The sequence below is a fragment of the Sinohyriopsis cumingii genome, unplaced genomic scaffold (genome assembly GCF_028554795.1).
Source record: "Sinohyriopsis cumingii isolate HCF-2022 unplaced genomic scaffold, ASM2855479v2 utg000663l, whole genome shotgun sequence".
Taxonomy (NCBI): domain Eukaryota; kingdom Metazoa; phylum Mollusca; class Bivalvia; order Unionida; family Unionidae; genus Sinohyriopsis; species Sinohyriopsis cumingii.
Genome location: NW_028315922.1, coordinates 2,030,613 through 2,055,513, shown reverse-complemented (window position 1 = coordinate 2,055,513; position 24,901 = coordinate 2,030,613).

Here is a 24,901-nt window from a genome sequence, read left to right as displayed (position 1 = left end):
AACCTGAAATTACGTGAGTCATAATTTCCTTGGGGGACACCTATGACCTGAACTCAGATTCCATCAAATTTGTCAACAAGATCTAATTGTACTCTTTGAAAGGTATAAAGTCCACAAAAACGTGTCTACTCAACCGAAATTATTATATGCTTTTCTCTGTTCGTTAACCTTACGTTGTCATAATCGTGCAATTTGTTACGATATTGCACTCGAGCTGAGGTCATATTGAACTCACATGAATAAAGGAACTACATTAGATTTGTAAACAAACAATGGACGCAGACGCCAGAACGTTTAATTTATATTATTTGTCTGTGGCTGAAGTAAATCAACTGCTTGAGCCATTTGAAAGTAGAGATGCCAACGTTGACAATGTGGATGAATTCATAGAATAAAAAAAAAACTTTCAACAAATCAGGCTACTGAACCTGACATCCGAAATGTGCAGCGATTGCTGTATGATAACCAATTTGTAAATAAATCATGTACACCCAGGCGCTTTACGTTTTGGTTGATTCAATTTGTTTAACTTTTTTGATACAATGTTTCGGATTTAGGCAGCCAATAGACGACAGATTTCATAAAATGGCTGGGTTCCTACAAATAATATGCAATGTGAGAAGGCATAACCTATCTTGTTTAGCTGGTAATAAGAATGGAAAAATATACTGTTTTACATCCTGAATTGCCTCAACATAATTTTTCTTAGTTCTGCATATTTGAATTACATGTACCATGTCATGCGTTCTCAAGCTTGATTGCACATTCTATTGTAATTTTGACTATATTCCAAGTGCAATTACATCCTCCTTACTGCACTCAAAATTTAAAAAAAAAATCTTCCATAGCATCTTTGTGATGATTGCAATTGAAAGACTTCATATATTTTTCCCACATTATGATTTAACATTCAATTACAGAACATAAACATATTTGAAAATGTCAGCACGCTGCTCAGACGCCGCTGAAATCCCATGTACTTCATGTAGAATTGGTATAGAGAAAACCAGTCCATAATCACAAAATTTCGTAGAAACGATACAAATGTCAAATTTTATTCATTCCAGTTCACATTGAAAAGTTGTTGGAATGCGCATTTATTTACAAAATGACTCCAAATTTCAATTATAAGTAGACCAAAACGTCATTTTCTTTCGGCAGTTATGTCTACATTTAAATTTATCTGGGCGGACGTATGTGCGCCTAATAATGTTGTTGTTGTGTAATGATGAATCTGCGCTTGTGTATTAAGTTTGAAGTACGGCATACATTCAGTTACTCTATTTCTTGCAGTGTAATTTTATTTATATATTTGAGCCTTAGGTAGAATAAGAAAATGAGCATATAATAAAAGGGTTACAGCACTTGTATGTGAAACTATGAACTCGTTTTGTCGGATGGATATACTGCAATCCCAAAGTCGTGCAGTATTTCGATCCGAAAAAAAAAAACGTTCATCTTTTCACATACAAATGCAGTAACCTATAATTACCGTATCCTAAGGTAGCCCATACCCAGTAGGGAAAAAAAGCTATTTAACGTGTTGTCTACACAATGACTCCTACAATATGTAATCATAACAATTATTGCATAACATGGGCATACATAACAGTACTTGGAGCTACCCATCCTAACTGTACTTAATATCAGTTCCAGTTGTGATGGAACTCTCAGTGCTCATATCAAAATAAAAACCTGTGCAATTTGATTCCCATATTGATCTATGTTTATTTTAAAGTAGAATTTGGGGACTTGACATGAGCGAAATTTGAATTTGTACATATTTATACTATAGTTTTTATTTCTATTATTTTACATTTGAGGAAAATCATATTAAATTGGAAATATTGTTCAGGATTTTCAAGTTCTAATCCTGGGTGGGGCTGTCCTTGCCATAACCGGTATGTATAGATGGCATATTTCAGTCCTTGATGATAAGGTTGACCTGATGAGCGACAATAGACATACTTCCTATATGCAGTTCATACTATGGCAGCATGGAAGGCAGAAGACTGGACAGAGACCTGTAATTCCCCAATGCTGTGCGGGGAGATACATTACAAATATCATGATGTTTTTGGACAGTACACTGGCTTCTTCCCCTCCTGGCTTGCATGAACATTGACACTTTCTTGTGCTTAAGAATTTATATATACATGAAGGCAAGTTACATTTCTTTGTTTCCGTGTAACATACTATTACCTCTTTATTCCATCATTCAATAATGCTTTCAATCAGATTTTCTAAAACGCTTGTCTATTTCTGCCCAATCAACAATGTGGGCAACAAGGTCAGAAATAATAAATATAGAAACTTTTCTGTGATTTCAGATACTATGTTATACTTTGTTTTCAACTGTTGTAAGTTACAGAATGTTATGTAAAGTATAACCACGGTAGCAGACACAATTTCATATTGTATATAGTTAATATTAGTTCCTGAAGCGCCATGTCTCCAATATTTCTTCTGTGATCATCCTCCTTGAGTGCCCTCGTCCCTCTCATATCCTGCTTGTTCTCAAGTAGAGAGATAAGGCCTTTCTGTATAAGTTCTGTGATGTGAGCATGTTTTATTCTCCTTGCAAGACAGGCCATCTGCCGCTTTTCTTGTTATAGCATCAATACATGTTTGAAAGATAATATTGTTTACTTAACATGTGTGTCAAATATCCCCGTGAAAAAACCCGTAAGATCTTTTCATTCAATTTAGAGCTAAATTCCTTCAATATTCCACATATTTCAAGTAGATTACTTCTCAAACAAATACTTACCTACATGATTGTGTGGTGCATAAACATGGATAGGAGACATATTAACATAAATCAGAAGATAAGATTTATAACATGTAATGTGTTTTTCATAAAAGAATGTTGCATCATTATACGGTTGCAAACGTTTACATTTATTTGTTCAAAATACCAGGACATAAATCTCACCTAAAATTGTTCATACATAATTGCAGTCTTGCATGAAATCCAAACTGGTCTTTGGACCATTGTAACAAAACCTCATTTTCCTTTTGTTGGCATCCTTGAAAAAGACAGATAAAGTAAAATGTACGCGACTAACAACCATAAAAAAGAAACAGTCTTCCAATTCTAAAGGATTTATAACAGGAATAATTGCCATTCTATAAAACTACTGTTTTGCTCAGCTTACTAATTGCCAGCAATTGCTGACATATATGATCATCATGGGGTCAAAAAAGAGTCAGTGTAACGTCGCCCTCTTAGTAAGAGGGGTGATTATTTGGATTTGGCTGGCGTTATCTAGAGGATGACCTTCCTCGATATTATATAACCCGGTGGGAGTGAAAGAAAAATGGAATTTCAACAGAGAACTGAGCGAGAACACTGGGAAGAAATAAAACAATACGGGCCCCCTTTGACAAGAAAATAAAAATTTAATCAGAACGAAATAATTACGGCAATTCCAATTCAAGTTAGATTATATCATTTGAATTTAACAGGTTTAATTCGGATTGTTTTCATCATCACAAAGAGTCTTGAAAAGACTGCAATATCCACGACCAATTTGCATCACCGTCCTGTCTGACCGTATATCAACGTCTCCTATTTCATCCTTCCTAAGCTCTATGCTTTCCCCCTTCATGGACTTCCAGGTCCCTTTTATTCTGACCTCGTCCTTCTTTCTTTCCCCGTACTTCTGTCTACAGAATGTCTCGTCTTTCTCTCAGAAAGCTGTTCCTTATCGCTGTTTTCTTAAAGGACTTGTGCGTTCTAGCACTAAACATGTCTTTCTTTAAACCCGACGACCACCTGGTCCCTTCCTTGTTTCACGAGGAAAGCACTAATCTCTTTATGCCTCCCCGGATTCGAGACTAAGTTTCTTCTTCTAGGACTAATAAATTTCGACTAGGGTCATCACTTTAAAGTCTGATTGCTGTAAGGTGTACGCCCTAATTTATTCTGACAATCGTAGGCAGCGTCTCTACTTTTTTGCAAAGAAATAATTCCTTTCATCAGGTTTCGACAGCTTAGAATCTGTGAACGACAGTGCGTGACAATTTCCATTTGAAAAAATGATAAGTGGACATAGGTTCCTACCAAGCGGTTAGGGTTAGTAGCTCAAATGTTTACTTTCTAAGGACCATGTTAAGATACCCCGGTCAATTTCACTGGACCGGAATGCTATCCCTTTGAAGTTTACACTGACATGCGGGGAGATGAACGAAGAAAGGATCGAAGTGACTGTTCACAAAGACTTTTTTCTGGCTTAAATGCGATAACATTTTAATGCTCAATGCATTCAACTTGAAGGTTCTCTATAATTCAAAATCTGACACTTCACAGTCAGATAGTTTTTCTTCTAGTGATTAATCTCTGGATTTAGCTCACAGTTCAAAACGCAAATGCAAAACATTAGAGGATTAGAATTTCCATTTGTAGAGACTCAACATTTTGTTCCACCTCAAGAGTCCTAATTTTGTATTCCAATTTAAGCTAGTCTGCTACATAGCCATGTGGATCGATATAAATAACTTCTTTAGTCACATCAAACATGTAGCTCAATACACATGAGATAACTTAGATGCGGGTCCCAGAAATTAACTGAAGTTGCAAGGGGACTTTATTTAGGGGATAGTGTCCACCCAAGAAAAATATCTCACGAATTTCGCAGAGATGTATCATTGAAATAAGGAGCACCTTACGGGTACCAGATATGAAAACCATTCATTTTGCGTATCCATGGTATCAATAATTTCTACTAACTTAGCCCCTACCTAGGGTGATTCGTGTCTATCTAGGGTCCTGTACTAACATTACCAAACGTTTTGAAAATTCATCTCTCCAATTTCGAGACATTAGCGGCTAGATAAAAGAGGTCGGGTACAACACATGCCGTACTAAAATTATATCTTACATATACAATGGGAACATTACATCCCCTCCTTAAAGAGTTTTGACATAGGCCGTTGATTGCCATTTTATATCTAGGGGATAGATTCAAATCATGAAGGAAGTCTTGACTGATTTCGTAGATGGGAGACTTCAAAAAATGGGGCACCCTATGGGTACCGGGTACGAACGAAAACTACATGGTGAATCGATTGTATCAATATCTTGTACTAAATGAAGCACTATATTTGACTTAGTATGTAGTCAGCAGTTTCTTCGAACAGTAGGAAAACATTGAAAAAAATTAATCTAGCCGATTTTGAAAAATTCGCGGCTAGATAAAGGAGGTCGGGCACAATACATACCGTAAGAAGATTTTCTCTTATTTTATGACCATAAAGTCTCTTCATAAAAGAGGTTTGACAAGGACCCTTTGAGAATTTATCTCCAAGAGACTGAGTCTACCCACGAAGGATGTCCTGACGAATTTCGTCGACAGGAATCAGCGAAATATGGCAGCACTCTTTTGGGTTCCGAGCATGAAAAACACGCACAGTGCACATTGACTGTATAAATATTTTTACTAATTAAACCCCTACTTTTACAGGATTTCGATTTCAAAGCCTGTTTGGCGGTATCTAGTCAGGTATCATTTCCAACATTTCCTGGGAATGAGGAACACGTACACTGTGGACGATTGTATCAATAATTTGTACTAAATTGACGCTTACTTAGAGTATTTTGATTTCAACGCCTCATCAGATTATTTAGATTTGTATATGTTTCAAAAGAAGGAAACGTGGAGAAAAAATTTGTCCAGCTTACTTCGAAAACGTTTCGGCTTAATAAAGGGGTTTTAGGTACACTCTATGCCGGAAAAAGATTAAACATTACTTATACAGTTGAGACATTACATTCAGTCTCTAAAAGTTTTAAAATGGACCCCTCTCTAACATATTTTGTCTAGGACATAGAGGTGATCTACGAAGGACGTCCTCATGAATTTCGTCGACAAGAATCCACAAAATGAGGGGCACCTTAATGTCACCTGGTATGAAAAATATGTACAATGTTGATCGATTGAAAATACATTTTTACTAATTTAACCCACATTTAGAGGATTCAAAAGTGAGATGAACATCCGGCCTAAAGGCTAACGAGGACAATATTATATATTCCCACAATTTTGTGAGTAGAAATATATCATGCAACTGCAGGCATCAATACCTCAATAGCTATCTTCGTATGGCTATTCGGTTGGCACCATTCACAATTAAAGCATACCATTCCATGAAAGAAAAGATGTCAGAGAAATCATAGACATATCAAATCATCTGTCAGTTATTTATTAATCAGGCCCAATGACATTGGATCTTTGCCCAAGGGTACTAATCTGGCTAAACCGGACACATTTGAACTGGTCTCAAGAACTTTATTTGTTTACCATTCGTATTACACCAGCCTACTCGCTGTATTAGTGAATTATACGATAGTCTTACGTTATTCTGTTCTCTGTCATTATCCATGCCGTGCGATGGATATCTGACTAAATTTATCCGACTTCTCAGTGATCTATCATCCTATAAGGATAACCTTGACCTGTTGGGACTTATAACCATGGAACAAAAGATTACCTTTACAGATCGTCCGACATCTTCATCAGGACTAGGCTTGGGGACTAACGCTGTCTTCGAATGTGAACATATTACCATCTTTAAGCAGTTCCGTGACATATTTAATCTATTTTCCAGTCGGTTGTATCACGTACCAGGGATGGTCTATCCTGATTAAGTTGACGTATCTCCTTCCATCTCTTACCTATGCTCCTTTGCTATTATGATATGGAGACCTATTTGAAGAAGAAACCAATATTTGTCTAGTGAAATATGTTTCTTCAATACTGCTTGATGATAATACACACAACGACTCCTCAGTTGCTTCCATATAGAGAACGTACCTTCCACTCTAGTGGTAACTCAAGAATTCATGGGATATGGAGCCAATACCGGCATGAAGGGGAGATCACTCTACTCAATTGCCACCAAGTGGGCAGATAAATGTTAGCGTTTTAGCTAGGAGGGCTGGATTTGCGAGATAGTATAAATTGTCCTAATTCTAATCGGGGTAAGTATTATAGATGAGATCTCCTTTCAAATTTTCTTAAAATTCAACGTATAAGAGCCACAATTATTCAGCACAAGAATGTTTTAACATCCGACAAAAAACTAACAATTGTGGAAGTTATCTGAAAAGTCTGAACACAGAATGGAAATTGACTAGTGTACTGTAAATATTTGATTTAACATACATGTTCTGTGAAAGGGATACTGCAGCTACCCATATCTAGTAAGGGCCACAGCGGCTCAAGTATTAGAAAGTCCGATTTAGGGTTATGAGACTTGCGTGTGGGTCTAAGGTCTGCTAACAGAGAGCATTGATGCTCTAAAATGTCTTTGGGCAAGACATGTTAGTCGAATTGCCTCCATAAAACATAATCTATCATGTGTCAATGTGCTTTTAATAATAATAATAATAATAATAATGAGGACTTTGTATAGCGCCTAATCATTAGAAGCTCTAAGCACTTTACAACATTAGACAACATCTATAAGATAAAAAAACCATATAAACAAACACCATGAAATTAGAAAACATTAAAAAAAACATGCTGAGAATAGTTAAGGTAGGAAACATTATTAGGTCTTTAAGTTTGTTCTTGCAGTCGAAATAAGTGAGTTTTGAGAGCACTCTTGAATGTGATCACTGTGTCTTTGTGTCTAAGTTCAGTGGGCAATTCATTCCACGTTGCTGGGCCCTGGTATGCAAAAGAACGCTGTCCATATGACTTTGTTTTCATAGTGGGAATAATGAGTATACGATTGTCACAAGAGGAGCGTAAGTATCTTGCTGGTGTGTACACATGGGTGAGGTTGGATAGGTATGTTGGACTAGAGTAAGACAGTGAAATGTAGCATAGAGAACAAATTTTGTGTTTGATTCTGGATCGAATGGATACACAATGTAGGGTACAGAGCAGTGGGGAGGTGTGCTCTGATCGTGGTACTCTAAGTATGATCCGAGCAGCTGTGTTTTAAAATTTTTGAAGTTTCTGGAGCAGATATTGAGATGAACCAGACATAATTGAGTTACAATAGTCCAGTCTTGAAAGTACTAATGAACACACAAGTGTTTTAGTGGCATCAACTGAAAGATATTTGAGGATTGATCTGATGCGTCTCAGCTCAAGATATGCAGCCTTGCATATGTTCATGACATGTTGGTGCAATGTAAGAGTACAGTCCAGAATAACACCTAGGTTTCGTACTGATTGTGTCAATTTAATGTTGGTGTTGCTGATATTTATTGTTAGAGGTAAAGGATGTGAATGAGAAAGTCTTTGTTGTGATCAAAATGGCCACAGTTGTATCATCATTCATCTGCAGCTTGTTACATGTCATCCATGATTTCACATCAGAAATGCACGTCTCTACACCTTGGATGGTAGCATCAACTTCAGTTGGGTGGCTAGATTTGTATATTTGGGTGTCGTCAGCGTACAATTGGTGAGACACTGGATGATGATCTATGACACTTGAGGGCGACTGAGTGTACATAATGAAGAGATCATGTCCAAGAACAGACCCCTGTGGAACACCACAACATAGATCAACTGGGCTGGAGTGTATTCCATTTGCAGATACAATTTGTGTCCTGTTGCCCAAATAGTGCTTGAACCACAGTAAGGCTGTATGATGAATGCCAAATACATGCTGGAGACGATGAAGTAATATATCATGGTATATTGTGTCAAATGCTGCAGATAAATCAAGGAAGGTGAGGACTGTCATCTTTCCGCTATTAAACTCAGAGAGAATGTCATTAACTACTTTTAGAAGAATAGTTTCAGTACTGTGGCAAGGACGATATGCAGATTGTACATTGCTAAAAAGACTGTTTGAATTTAGATGAGATACAAGCTGGAATAGAGCAACCTTTTCTAAGATTTTTTATATGAATGGGACATTAGAAACTGGGCGGTAGTTCTTTAAATCGTTATGGTCAGTGTTGGTTCCTTCAGCAGAAGCTTTACAATGGCAGATTTGAAAAATGATGGGAATTTCCCGGATGAGAGAGAGGTATTAAAAACATCAGTTAGTGAAGGCAATACTGGATCTAAGCATTCAGTCAGCAGTGATGTTGGAATTGGTTCAAGTTCACATGACTTTGGTACACTCTTCATCAGGATTGTACGTATGAAATCCATAGAGACAGGTTCAAATGCTGCTAATGGTTGCCGCTCAAATTCTGTATCCCAACTGTATGGTGACGACGAGCCAATTGAAATTGTGGTGTCAAGCTTTTCTCTAATGGTTTGTACTTTGTCAAGGAAGAAATTTGCAAACATGTCCGGAAGGTCGACTGGAGAGAAGGTAGCTGGAAGTGGTTTTGATTTGTTCTTTGACATTAGCTTGTTAGTAATCTCGAAGAGCTCTTTGCAGCTGGAACTTTCCATGATCTTAGTAGTGTAGTGGGCTGATTTCGCTGCATGGACTATATTTGTGACATTCTTCTTAGCGACTTCATAGATTTGCTTGTGAATACTGAGTCTGGTGAAAAGCCAAACCCTCTCAGCGTTACGGCTGTCTCTTTTAACAGTGCGAAGCTGGTCCCTAACATTGCTATACCATGGAGAACACTTCTGAATTGATAATCTGCACTTGGTAGCTTGGGCATGTTTGTCAAGCAATGAACGCAGGCAGTTATCGAGTTGTTCTGCTGTAGGAGGTAACTAAGTTATTAGGTTAGCTTGGATGTTGTGCATTAGTTTGGTTCTATTTATCATACGGAGGTTTCTCTTAGTAGCAGATAAAGGTGGAGGGTTAGGGACTGATACGTGAAGATGGCATATACTGCAGAGGTGATCTGATACAAGGTCATGGGATACCAGGGAGGACCGTAGAATGTTATCATCAGGTCTATGAAGAATCCAGTCTAAAATGTGACCATGTTTATGGGTGGGTTGGTTAACTGACTGTTTGAGGTTGAAAACATTAATGGAATCTATGAATTTTGATGTATTTTGGTTTCCGGGACGGTCAAAGTGAAAGTTGAAATCTCTAAGAATAATCATGTTGGCACCTATCGAATTTTTATAGTCCAGAAGATCCGGAAACTGCTCCAAAAGGAGAGAGTCAGCCAGCTTTTTTTTTCTACTAGGAGGAGGGCGGTATAGGCAGAAAAAATGGACTGACCTTTGCTCCAGTGTGAGTGTGGTTTGGACTAGTTCAAACGATGTGTGGTCGAAATTGAATGTTATGTTGTGGTTATGACGTTTTATCATGGAGTTCTTTGTGATGACAGCAATTCCACCTCCACGAGAATTAAGGGGAAACGACTTGATGGAGTAACCAGTGGGTGTTAGATCCGCACACTTGGGGTCATCGCCTGATGATTTTAGCCATGTTTCTGTCAGGAAAAAGACGTCAATATTATGGTCGTTGATAAAATTAACTATTTTTGTGCGCTTTTCTGGTGGTCCTACTGACTGGGCATTGAATAATGCAATACGCAGAGGTATCTCCTGGATAGTTGACACAAAGGTTGAGAATTAATAGGGATTTGAATTAGGTTATCTAAATTAACGGTCGAATTTTTTTAAATTGTTGAGCCGAAATAAGGGAGATAACTGGAATTCTTCTTCCTGTTCTACGCCGGCCAGCTTTGAAACAACGTTTCTGTTTTCGCTTCTGTTTACATTTAGGTAATGATGAATGTAGTCCCAGTTCGTTTAGTCTAGAGCACAAGGTAATGTGGAGAGCCAAGGAGTGATCATTTAAAGCAATTAATGAGCGTCCATCGTAGCATAAAAGGGTTGACTGGCGAGTATCACGTGATGGCGGTTTGTTCTAAAACAGTGAAGTAAGACAGCTGAGAAAAAGTCTAGTTGTTCTCATTTCCAAAACAAGGAGATGACGAAACACATACGAATTTAACAGCCAACACATAATAAACACAATAACGTAGATGAAAACAGGCAACAAGCACAAATATCATGAAAACGGCAATAAAAAACAGAACAGCTGCTTCAAGCCGGTTAAGCGATACCGGCCATCTTGTTATACCTAGCAATCAAACACTATACAATCCTTTCAGCACATTATGTCCAATACGTATTTTCCATCCAATATGTCTTGATGAAGTAAAACAAAAATTGGTACTGGGCATTAAATTTATAAACTCAGATAGATTCACCTGTTTATTTTTGGTTCAATATGTGACTGATATATGGCCCTTTTTTAACTCGCAAACTTGCCCGTGTGTCACAGGTGTAAATTCTGCTCAGTAACGTTTGATGGATTTTATTTATTTCAGTATTATAAAAACTAACTTGAAATACCATTAATCTGGAATGCCATTTTTAATAGATGCATCATATTTATAAAATAATATAATGCTCTGTAATAAGAGATCACCTCTCTTGAGAGAACACATTTTGGTGGCAGAAGGTGTGGTCTTTTTACAAATTCATTGATTAATGATTTACACTGAAGTAATGCACATCAGCCCCAAATGTTATCTATGTATCTCAGAATTCGCTTTGTTAGTCCAGAATGTTTGCCTTTTATGAATAATTCTAATGTGATCAACAACGTTTAAAGATAGTTTCAGATTTAATCCAAATTAACACTGAAGGTTTATATATCGTCCACAGATGATGATAGTGTTGCCACATACTCATGTTTATCAAAAATGGTCATGTTTGTAGAGTTGTTTTCTTGATCCCTGTGTAGAGTCATAATTCAGTGTCATGAAAGATATTATTGATCCTAAATCGGAATAATAAAGGATAAACCTAGAAATATATAACTCAACACGGAACATCAAATATGATCGGAAGCATCAGGAGAAACAGCAGTACAGTATTTTAAGAAATATTTCTAATATGAGAGGGTAGATGCAGTTCAGTGTTAGAATGTACAATCTGCATGTAGATAATACAAGGAGTAGATTGAAAGGAAAATAAAATTATTTTTAAGAATGACAAGGAAAATGAAATCAACCTTTAACAAGGCCGAAGAGACGGAATATATGTCTGTCACAACGGATATCATTGATCTTGTTATTGTTACTCCTCATAATTGAATGTAATAACATCATAATATTTTCATTAAAAGATTTCAAATGTCTGCTTGGTCAAAAATGAAAATGGTGCCATTCGGAGGTCCAGTCTGGCCACCAGAGAATGGAGATTTCACCCAAAATGTCACGTAGGTCATAACGAAAATGGCACTTCTTGAGTATCCAATGTAGCTGCCACAGCATCAGATATTTTGTGCATTTTGTTATCACTTGTCATGAATGGATTGTCACATCAAGATGGTTTTTCAAAAAGACTGCTATGTTATATCTGGCTGATCCTAAATGAAAAAAGTGCAACTGAGACAGCCAATATGCCCACCAAATTGGCCCGCTATTAAAGCTTATCGCCACTCCTGAATGAATAGTCATATCAGCATTGGGTTTTCACTAGAAAACATATCATGTCTAGTCGGTCATAAATGAAAGTGATACTGTTCTTGTATACAATATTTCTCCCACAATGACCATCTGGAAAATGAATGTTTTCTCTCTGCTTCTACTAGATGGTTGATCTTATCAACGGAGTGCTTTCATCAGAAGACTTGTTATGATGTACATTTGTTCTGTAACGGAAATAGTGTGAATCTGATATATAGTATATAAACCAGGCAACCATATTTAAGATCTTGTTATTGGTACTTCTTCAAAATAAAGGTCATGTCAACATGGGTTTACAACATAATCTTGGAAATATGGTTATTTATACTGCTCTTAAAGAAAAATCAGTTTGTCATGTAGTTTATATCAGATAAGTTCGTATAATGATGCAAACTGGTCCTAAGTATGGCCGCAACGGTAAGATATTGCTATCTCTACTCCTCCCAAAAATGGCTATGTCATGATGTGGTTTTCACCAATAGACGTTTATGACACCTAGTTGGTCCTAAATGAAAATAGTGCAAAGCATACATTCAATATAGCTGCCATTATGGCTATATTGAAGGTCGAGTTCTCGCAAGTGTCGCTGAATAGAAGGTAAGTTCGAAATGGGGTTAATTTCAAACGGTGTGTAATTATGGCTGTTCGGTACGAAATAACATATATTTAATCTGGCATTCACCACAACAGCTAAAAATATTATTATTGATGTTGCCTATTAAAGTTGGCCATGTCTTTACTGGATTGTTTTGATGACTCACAGATATAATCATCGCACATTGTCACGAATTAATGATATCATTGATTTAGAAAATGGAGGATAAATATTGAAAACTTCAACTCGGTACCGAACATTAAATAAGGTCTGAAAGCATTAGGAAAAAAGCAAAAACAGTATTTTAAGAAAGATTTCCAATATGAAATTTCAGATGCGATCCAGTGTTAGAATATGCAAACTGCATTTAGACAATTAAAGGAGGCTCTTGAAAGGGAAAGACAATTCTTGTTGAGAATGCCAAGAAGAAAACAGTTGAACATTGAGCCCATAAAATAATTAATTACAACAATAAAACAAAATTAACATTTACCAAGGCTGCAAATAAGCAAGTCTAGCACATCTGTATCATCAGTTTGTGTACTATGGGGAAAAAGAAGAGTGAATTTATGTCAATATTTTGATATGCTTGTTTATTTAATTAACAAGTTTTACAATGAAAAAAACATTTGCCATGAGAAGAGAAAAGTGTGATACACATGTAATATGTGCTGCAAAAGTTAACAAATTGTTAATGAATTATTGTGTGACAGCTGACATGCACATGTAACGACATAAATCATCGTGAAAGTCTACAATTATTATTTTAATTTGTGCAAATATGTTATTATTCAAACGGAGTCTTTTGTTGGCATGAAGTAACAACTTTGCCAATTATTATGATAATAATAGCCACCAGTAACAGTTTTGTATGCTGAATCTAAAATGGATGCCTGATCACGGGCACCACCCCTTGAAACCTTGCTGGAGAAGGATCCCCAGTACCCCAATAATTTTTCTCCAGAGAACCTACTCCTACTCATGTCTGCTTCTAAAGTATTGATAATTAAGCTCGGCTAATGTGGGTAAATGAGACTTTTTGCCTTTTCGTTGTTCGGTTGTTTTTCCAGCGATTTTCACAGGTTTTTCCTCCACCACTAATACTGGCCGAGATGTATAGCCCATCTTATACTGACAAAAGCATGAAACCTAACAAGAACAGCTACAAGACTATTGATAATTATCTCAGAGATGCAAGCAAAAGATGTTGCAATTCGTCTTAAAAGCTGTTAGGTACCCTTTGATTCATGTCAGTAGAAAGTGTCATTTTACCTTACATTAAACAAGTTTAATATTGTCATGCCTCCTCCATATACTATAACTAAACAAATAATGTAAACCTTCTTTTGACTTTACATTTCCTCTGTGCAACGTTTGTAGCAAATTTTGGTTTCATGGTTTTAACATCACTTTGAACATATTAATATTTTCCTAAATAATTAAGAATCGAGTGCATTTCTCAAGGCAGCCTACAATGGGCTGGCATGCATGGGTATTGAGTACACAATCCTTGGATTATGAGTCGTAACATGGCACACTTGTAGCATTTTTACAATTGCCACCCCCGCATTTTTACAATTGCCACCACAATGTTTTTTCTCCGAATATTACAGCCATCAATTCGCATTTATTTCCCTAGAAATACTGAACCGGTTTAGACCTAATGTAAAATCATGGTTTTTGTGGTTGCTGCAAATCAAAGTTGTAAAGAATAATGATCGTTCTATAAACATAATAGGACCTTTATATTATTACATAAATTCAGATTGTTATTGTTTGTGAACCAAGTATAGGAATTTACAATATTACATTACTGCAGGTCACTTTTTATAGATAGGCCTGTCACAATTATTCCATTAACTCCATTATCGCAGGTCATATTTAAGAGAAAACTCTATACAAATATTCACAGCATTCCTTGAATAAAGTCAGATAAACATTATTAACATTATAGCAGATCTTGTTTAAAGGAATCTAATACATTTATCGTTATTTCAATATTTCGTGTCATTGAAAAAGTTAAAAAATTATTAACTACATCATGATGTTTCCTGTCGCTGTAACCTATATTTTACACTTGTGGACTTTGGTTGCAGGTCATGTTTAATTAATTGTGTGTCACATTTATTAATAACATTCCATTATTGCTTGTTATGTTTAATACCAAAGTGTGATCAAAGTACTTAAATAATCCATTATTGCAGCTCATGTTTAATTGAAACGTTTGATACAACTATTTACAGTGTTCAGTGATAGGGTTTGTATTAAGATACAGTGAAGGTCGTTGAGAAATGAATAGCTCATTTCAATGTATTTTGTCTTCTTTGCTTTCGCCAGGGTATGATATTATTACACGCAAATGTGTAAAACAAATGTATATTACGTACAACCAAGAGTCGAGATATTGTTCTAGCTTATGGCTAGCAGTGATATAGTGACGGTGTATAATGCATTACACTACTTGTACATATCATATGCTAAGAGAGAGGCTACTTAATCTTCATCGGTATAATATCATCTGAAATTCTTACTATTCGGAAGTAAGTGTAGAAATAAATTTACATCTCACCTGTATCAAAAATGCGGCGTTCCAGTTGTGTATATCATAAAAAGAATTGTATAGTATTGACTGAGGATTGGAAATAGAGCTTGATCTTTTTCATCTGCTTCCCATTTCGCCATTATCAGAATCAATAGGACTTAATTAGACCATATGCATAGCGTGACTTTCACATGACGTTATTAATGCATGCATATTCAGCAATAGTTGATTTCAAGAAACAGACATCAATAAGATGCAACACTGAAACAGTGCTTAGTGTGGTGTGTAAGAAAAAATGTAACTCTTGAAAACACACGGCCTGTTGTTTTGATATTGTGCTCATAGTGTAAGTGCAAACAACTTCATTTAAATTGTTTTCATCAAAGTCATCTGTCTCATAAAACCCAGTTTCTACCGTGTCAGTATGTTCTACAAATTGTTTGACTGACAATTTGGGTGCAGTTTCTGTGACAGGCTTCATGCAAACCAGCGATGTGTTGAAGGATGAAATATTATAGATGTCCGCAACCTTTTCAAGGAAACAGCCAAACTGGCACATGAACCAGAAGAAAAAGGAACAATTACAATCTTGTCTCAGTACAATAGACTCAGACGAAAAGGGAAGAACAGCAGCAGGATGATAAAGTAAAGCAGTTAAAGAGCAGTGTTTTAAAACATGGGTCATGTTACAATGACGTTATTATCATTCGTCTTTCATATTTTATTCTTTTCATGTATATATATATATATATATATATATATATATATATATATATATATATATATATATATATATATCTTTATTGCTCTTATTTGTACATTTTTAGTTAGAGGAAGTTAAACATTTGATACTGAGAGTAGTTCCTGAAAAGCTGCAAACCAGTCCGTAAAACACCATCGAAAAGATAATGAATTTATGTTCTCCTGATCTACATTATTGGATGAACATTTTAATTGGAAAGTCTAATAAAGTTATTAACAATATTCCATTATTGCAGGCCTAAACATGAATCAATATTCATCAAACTATACCGAAACATCATCAGAAATGAGATTGATGATGAGTATTAACGTGGTAGTATCTGAAGCAGTTGTTGTTGTTGTTGTTGTTTTTGTTGTAGGTTTTTAACGCCATGTTTCAGCACACGATAGGCTATACATGGCAAACAAGTATCAATGGTGGAGGAAGACCTACCTACCCATGAGAAGCTGTTGGCAAGGTTTCTAACATACCCACATTGCCCGAATCTGAGACTCGAACCCACGCAGACAGAGGTGAGATGGCAATGATTCGTAACAGTGAGCGATTTAGACCACTCGGCCACTCGAGGCGCCAGTATCTGAAGCAAAGCATTTCTTTGGAGTTGAAATAATACATATTTTCTTTGACTTACTGGATGATGGATTGCTTCAGTTTGGATGAGCAATGCTATTTCTAACTTTGTACCTAATATGGCTGAGTCCGCTGTCAGGCAGCATGTTATTTCATGCTTTAAACATGCAAGTGACATGATGAATAGATTGATGACATCATTATTAGGGTATTTATAATCTTTATACTCAAGCAAAAGAGTTATTTCAACCCGTCACTGTAATCACTGAAAAGGTTTTAACTGCTATTAGGGGTCCCGAAGAAGGAAAAAGTCTTATTCAAGTATTAAGAGAAGAATCCGCTACGCAATTTGATTAAAAAAAATGACTAATCTCCGAGAAAGATTTACTGAAGAGGGTATAAGAAGAATCGAGGAAATTAATTTGACAGATGCCCACAGTAGGTTTGATTTTGGTAGGTTTGCCGCCGAAAGTCATCAGCGTAGAGATCAATTTTTAAAACCCGAGTATGTCAAAGGGGTAAGAAAAGATACTTGGGGTGATTGGTTGCATAAAATAAACACAAATGATTACACCATAGACAAAACGGATGTTGGTTATCCATTTTTTTACTAACGGAATGAAAGAATATACTAGAGAACAGCAAGAACTGCAGCAAGAAAAACAGCAAATAAAAATATAAAAAAAAGGAAAGAAAACGAGAACAGCAGCAAAAACGAAAGGAACAGCGACAAAAAGAGAAGGAAGAAAAAAAACAGAAAAAAAACCTGCGACCCTTTCACTTCCTGCGCCGTTGCAACAGACCGAGAAAAAAACAACGAGGAAGACCAAAAAAGCACCAGAAGGAACAATAGCAGTACCACACGTAGACGTACCTGATACATCTTCGTCACCAACTCTTGATTTATTGCCTGGTCCGCTACCCCCCCCCCCCCCAGTTCCGCCACGGCCTCAACTATCGGGTAAAAAAGCTTCGAGTCCCGTTCGTACTGACATCTAGCCGGAACGCTGTCCTAATCTGGAATCGTCTACTGAGGAGGGAGAGAGATACTTAAATCCCCTCGACAGCCCACCCCCCTTTTGGGCAACTGGCAGCGGTTTTCCTTGCCCTGATAATATTTTCAATGATGTGTCCCGGCTAGAAGTTCTCATCGGAGGAAGACGTGCCGGAAACAACTCCTCGGAAATAATTAATAGCTGCTAATATTTGCCGGAGATTATTTCAAGGCGGTGTTATGGATGCTCACATGTATCAAGAACTTGTCGATGAGCTTGTTGATTATTATAGTGACTAAAGTCATGACAACATGACAACAAATAACATAATATGGTTATGTACAACAGTCACTATACACCCGTGCAGGTCAGAGCAGTAAACTCACGATTACCGATTTATAGCGCAACTTACAGAGACGGACTTGGAGATACCGCTCGAAACTTATTTGCAGGGTTAGCACCAAAGTAGGGTCCTCTTGCAAAACAATTATCGATGAAGGCCATTAATGTTGTTGGTGAAAAAGCTCCTCGTGCAATTGTTAGCGCTGCTGGCAAAGCGCTCTCGGCAATCAAAGAAAGATTAGCGCGACTAATGAAACGCAAACCGGTGAAATTGCCAAGTACCGAAACTATGCCTGCGTAAGTTAGTAAAATAATAAATCAAGCCGCAAATCAAAAACTAGCGGCGCTGGAATCTAACGGAAAATAAATATCACAGCAAATTTAATAGCAGGAAGTGGGTTGTCATCCATTTGAAATCACACGCAATAGTATAAAATGTTTAAACCGATATCCGATATAGCATTTGATATAGATGCGCCGGTCCCCAAAGACAAATCGGTGCGTGATTATCAATTTTATTCCTACGATGCACGAGATCCAAATCAGCGAGGGCGCATTGAACTTTAAGTTCATGATACAAGTAGATATTTTTTGCCATCTGAGGCGTTTATTGAAGTAGAAGGCAATCTTGCAAAGGCGGATGGTACTAACTACGATCCCAATGTCCGAGTCGGTTTTGTCAACAACGGGATTATGGCATTGTTTAGCAGCGCCACATACATGATTGATGGAAAAAATATCGAATTGATTCAAAATGATGTCGATGTTGCCACAACAGTAATTGGTCTAGCAAGATATTCTGACGATTACATAAGATCAGCTGGGCCATCAATGATGTTTGCCAAGGGTATTACCAACAGCGCTGATCATATTCGGTAAGCTAAAATACGAACACCACGAGATACTACATCTGATCCACAGCCAGTTGCTGATGGTCCTGAATACGCAGCCAGACCAGGTGCTGCTTTTGATATTGTACGAGGTGATAGCGCGACTTACAACTTGGGATTTGCAACATGCCAAGCAATGTTGTCAGGAGTTACCAGAGATTTTTCATGCGCGATTCCACTCTCTCACATCTTCGGATTTTGCAGAGACGTTAGAAAGGTCATCTTTGGAGCTAAACACGCAGTTGTGCTTCATAGAAAAGCCGATGACAATGATGCGATCTGGCGAGGAGCTGGTGCTGGTGATGCTGGTATAGTAAGAATAACAAAACTTTCACTGTGGATGCCGGTATTGACTCCATCGGTCACAGAAGAACCGCGACTGCTCTCTTTTATGAACAAGGTGGTAAATCATTGCTATCGTGGCTTACAGTAACCACAGACACCGTCCAAAGTCAAGTCAGGGATGTGTTTTACTTGGCATATAGCATCACAACAGGGAGTTTCTGCACCACGACATATCTTTATTGCGCTGCAGGATGTTAGTCGGACGGGTAATCAGCTAAAGTCTCATATGATATTTGACAAACTTGACGTTACTGAGGTTTCGTTGAGAATAAGCGGTCAGCAAGAACCATCCGAAGATATATCATTAAGTTTTGCAAATAATCATGTGTCGCGCGCATATCATCGCTGGCTGACGTTCTTGTCGCGTAACACAAATATAGATACTGGCACGCAAATATCGCAGTTTGATTTCACAAATTTGTACCCGATTTATTACTTTTCACTGGAGCATCTTGATTTATCCAAGCAGTCTGTTGTTGATATTCTCTTTCGAGCTCGTGTCGGCGCCCTACCAGTCCCCGATCCTGCTCATGCAGCTGTTCACGGTCCCTACAGAGCAATCGCGGTCATCCTCAGCGATAAAGCAATGTTGCTTGAAGGTATTAGTGGCCGAATGAGAATCGTTGATGCACCAGTGGAAAACATGTAATGTTTTCAAAAACTTGTAAACAATTAGATCAATCCAATCTAAATAAAATGTCACACAGTCACGTTAATGTCACTCTGACTCCTGGTCAGGCTAAGAAATTACAATCGAAAAACGCGAGCACATGTGGGGCAAAAATAACTTTAAAACACGATCAGATTACTGGAGGTCCAAACAAGTTATCGTTGACTAAAACACAACTTAATCACTTTAATAAAGCAAAGCAATCAAAGACTGGGACTCAGCTTGATTTTTCTGCATCCGCGGTCAAAGACATGATTAAAACCGGTGGTATATTTCCTCTTCTCGCAGCAATACCAACACTGATAGCTGCTGCTGCCCCAGCTGTCGCTAAAGCCGCCGCGTTAGGAGCTGTTGGAACCGCTGCTGGAATGGCACTAAAAAAGGCGACTGGAAAAAGATACAAAGAAAGGGACGCGGACTAAGACTTCCAGGAACTCCGCCCTCATGGTATCCAAAACGTTTTTGAAAACACAAAGTGTTTTTACACCGATGTCCAATATTGATTTACTCGGTGCTGTTAAACAATTAAATATAAAATTCTTTAGAGGCGTCTTTATGCGAGATCAGTTACCACAACAACCGAATAATCCAGAAACAGGAATTATTAATCTTGATAACAGCGATGGTCCTGGAACTCACTGGGTTGCTTACACGATCGATCCACGTGGAATTATTTATTTTGATTCGTATGGGTTAGCACCGCCAGTTGAATTTCTAAAATATACAAAAGACATCCCCCTGACAAAGACAACGACAAAAGTTTGGTACTCAAAGCTACCAACACAAACACTGACCGATCCTCCGATATGTGGCCGTGAAGTATTAAATGTTCTCGATGCGATATCAGCGTCAACCAAACCACCTCACAATGTTGTGCACGAGTATACCACGGGTAGATTTAAACAGTTTCCTATCAAATAATGGTTGATATTTACGGAAGATCTATTCTCAACAGAAAAGTGAAGCGCTCCGACGTGGATTTATCAAAATATGTGACCAAAGATGAAATCGATAATCTTTTAAGTCTGACCGGAATAGACCCAGATGAGATTGTTATTTTTCAGAACCGACACGGAAAACTAAAAACCAGCGATATCAAATGGCATTAAATAATTCGTAGGATTATTGGAACCACTCCGGGTAACATCCCTGTGTTCACTGATAGCGGAAAAATCAGAGATTCGCTGATATCAATTGCGGCGCTTCGAGATGATACGCAGAAAGCTGCAGGGGAACGCGTAAAAAAGATCGGTGATACAATGACAGGTGAACTCAGCATGAACGGTAACAAAATACCTGTGTTAAGAGATCCAACATCCCCGGAAGATGCCGCGACAAAAAATTATGTTGACACCGTTGACGGTAAATTATCCACGTTGCGGGCCGAGTATGATGTTCATGTAAACGCGTTTACAAATCTCCTTAGAAACTTTAGAAAAACTAATGAAGCCGCAGAGGAATTCTTTGGTACTCCGCACACATTTTGACATAAAACTTTCTGATATCAAAACTAACATTGACACGATCAAACAAACACAACATGATATCGTAGCGGTGATTCCTGAGATCGTTAACAAAATCGGTTTGATTAAAATCCCATCTGGAATTACTCCAGGGCATATTACCAACATGGTATACACAGTATCATCTGGATTTGCAATATGGTCTAAACAAAACAACACCATCAAATATACAGCAACAGTCACTGGCGTGTACAGGTTGTCTGTGTTCAGTGCCGCTAAATTTGAAATCTTCACAACGTATCCCTGGAGACATTCCACCGATAAGTTTTCCGGGGTTGTAACTATCATATTAAACAAGGGAACCGAAGAAACATTTATACTGGAATCCGCCGACAAGAAATTAACCGCAACATCTTACTGGTGGTGTTTGGAATTTGTAGCTGAAACACCTCAATTGGTTACTCCGTAAAATAATAAAATGGCATTAAGAAATAAGTAAGCATCAATGACAACACTGGATGCGCAATAATACAGATATGATCAAGTACGCGAATGGCAGTCAGAGTTAAAAAATACTATTAACGAATGCACAGCAAAGGTAAAAAAAAACACATGCGGCGTGTAATCATCCTAGACACAATAGTGTATTCAGTGTCCGCGTTAGTTGCATCTACGGGAGTATTATTATCAGCGCTAACACCAGTGACAATGCAATCGCGGTAACAACATCAACGACAATTGCAGGTGCTGCTAATATTATCGCGAAAAAAAATATCCTCGTGCGCGCTAACAAAATTGCACGAATATGAAAAGTTAAGCAATGCGGCCCCGAGCACCTACTCGAAATTGTCGTCGCTGATATGATCCAGTCTCGACGATGCAACAATATCAGATTCCGAATTCGCCGAAATGGCAAACATGTATGAAGACTACACCAGTCATTTGAAGCGAAAAAAGATAAATAACAACAATGACGGAATTGCTTCATCAAGCTCTGCTTGATATAGTCGCAAATACAAGCCTGAAACGAACTTTTTTAATAACAGTAACCTCAACTAGACCAGAATTCAGTATTAATTTTCCAACTGCGATTCCAGTAAACGAGATCGCGTTAGCACAATTACGAGTATATCACAGTTGGCCCAATATCAGATCAAGATCGTTTGGTGGATTGCCAGCAAATAATTCACTGGTATTTGGATATAAAAATAAACCCGATGGCACACCAGACTGGAACGTCATTGGGTTACCAACCGGGTCTTATCAAATCGAAGAAATCAATGAAGAATTACAACGTCGAATAAAAAATATCACAACAAAGGAATCTAAGATAACAATAACTGTTCATGTGCCAACGCCATCTTCTGCCATCGAAATAAACACCCCAGACTACGCCGTGGATATATACAATAGTTCGATCAGAACAGTGTTAGGATGGCCTGAAGTTGCTCCACCGGCGCCACCAATACCACCAACGCCTAAACAGTCCGATTATATCACTGACAATAAGTCATATCACGGAATTACACTATTATACAGGGGACATCTGGATGATATAAAAGATGCAGTGTATGATGGCAATATTTCCACTTACGTTGACAATTTTTGGCTAAATCTTCATAAACAACTCCCTGATGGAAACACTTTACTTCTTGATTTTAACATAGAAGTAACCACTAAATATTTCAAAGAAATTAATCAAGTACATAAAACAGAACTAAAGTGGCTACGACATCGATTCCAAGAACATCTTTTTGATGCTAGTTTACGCGGTGACATCATCAGACGCATAGAAGTATTAAATCAGCTTGTATACGACATGGAATACATTAACATACGATTTATTCAGGGTATATTAAACGCTAAAGATGCCTCTGCTAGAACATTTTTTTGCAAATGTATATAAAATACGCGTAGAAGATATTCCAACATTTAAATTTCCCGGGTATAATGCAGCCGAGTTAAGAAAATCAGTCAACGACTCATAGACGAGTTCTTTGATGACATACTTGCACAACACAGGCGATCACTCGGGCATCGTAAATATAACTGAAGTGGTCGCGGTCAGTCTTGTGTGTGATGTCATTGATGGCAGTTACAGCACATACACGACAGTATCAAATCAAGCCCAGCAAGGATTTGTTCTTTATTCATTTACTTCGAAAGATATACCACCTGGATATCTAATCGTGCAAGAGCCGATCAATCCAGTCTATCTACGATGTCATAATCCGTGGCTGACCAGAATAGATTTCGCGCTGACAGACCAGAGCGGTCACCTTCTTGATTTACGGAATGAAACACTACATATTAATTTGCTAGTGAAATCTTAAAAATATTTTATTTTATATATATTTTGTGCACACTGTCCGATTAGCTAATTTTGATAGGGTGTTTACTAGTAAAAATCACAGAAATCGTCCAATTTCTCAATTTTGATATGGTGTTTACTAGTAAAAATCACGGAAATTCAACGTTTTTCAGTAAAAAAGTAAAAAAATATTGAAATCTGCAGATAAAATCATTGGAAGTCGAAGACTTTACAATCAATCAAGCGAGTATTATATAATGTATCACCGTGTAAAATGTTTCATACATAACAAAGAACTTCTTGATAAAGCTGTCAGTACCGGAAAAGTTACCCCGGAAAAAATAATTGTTGATGAATACGGCAATGACGATTTTATACTGACTGATACGCAACTACAGCGACTAAAAAAGATCATATTGTGATCGCGCATTGCGGTATACATCAAATTTTAGAATATATACGCGTATTTAGATCTTAGATTCATAAATCTATACATTTATCAATATGTACCACCACATAAATGTTTTCGTGTATGACAAACAAGCGCTCGAGCCAGCAGTTAGGGTTGCATTTGCACAAGAAGAAATTAACGTTAAATTCATTATTGACGAATAGGGAGACGAAGACTTCTTACTAACACAGCAACAGTTAGATAGTCTCAGACGCGAGCATATTATTTCAATTGTATGCGACAGAGATCAAATTCTCAATTATGCGCACTCTTGCATTAATCCCTATCGACTGATATTATCTAACTCAGACTGATGCAAGTAAAAAAAAATATATCGTTTTTTTTTTACTTTCAATTTCATTTCTAGGTATCCTTGATAATCAAATCACCTTGATGAAATCAAGGTGAGGTATTTACTTCCTTAATTTCATCAGCGGACATGCAATTTTTTAACTTCCTTACACAAGTATTTATTATCTTCCTTGTTTCATATTCTTGAGCTAATTCCAGCCTAATCTTTTCAATTGCACGACAATGAAACAAATTCATTTATTTGTGCTTCTTCTACTGTAGCCAGCGATTTATATA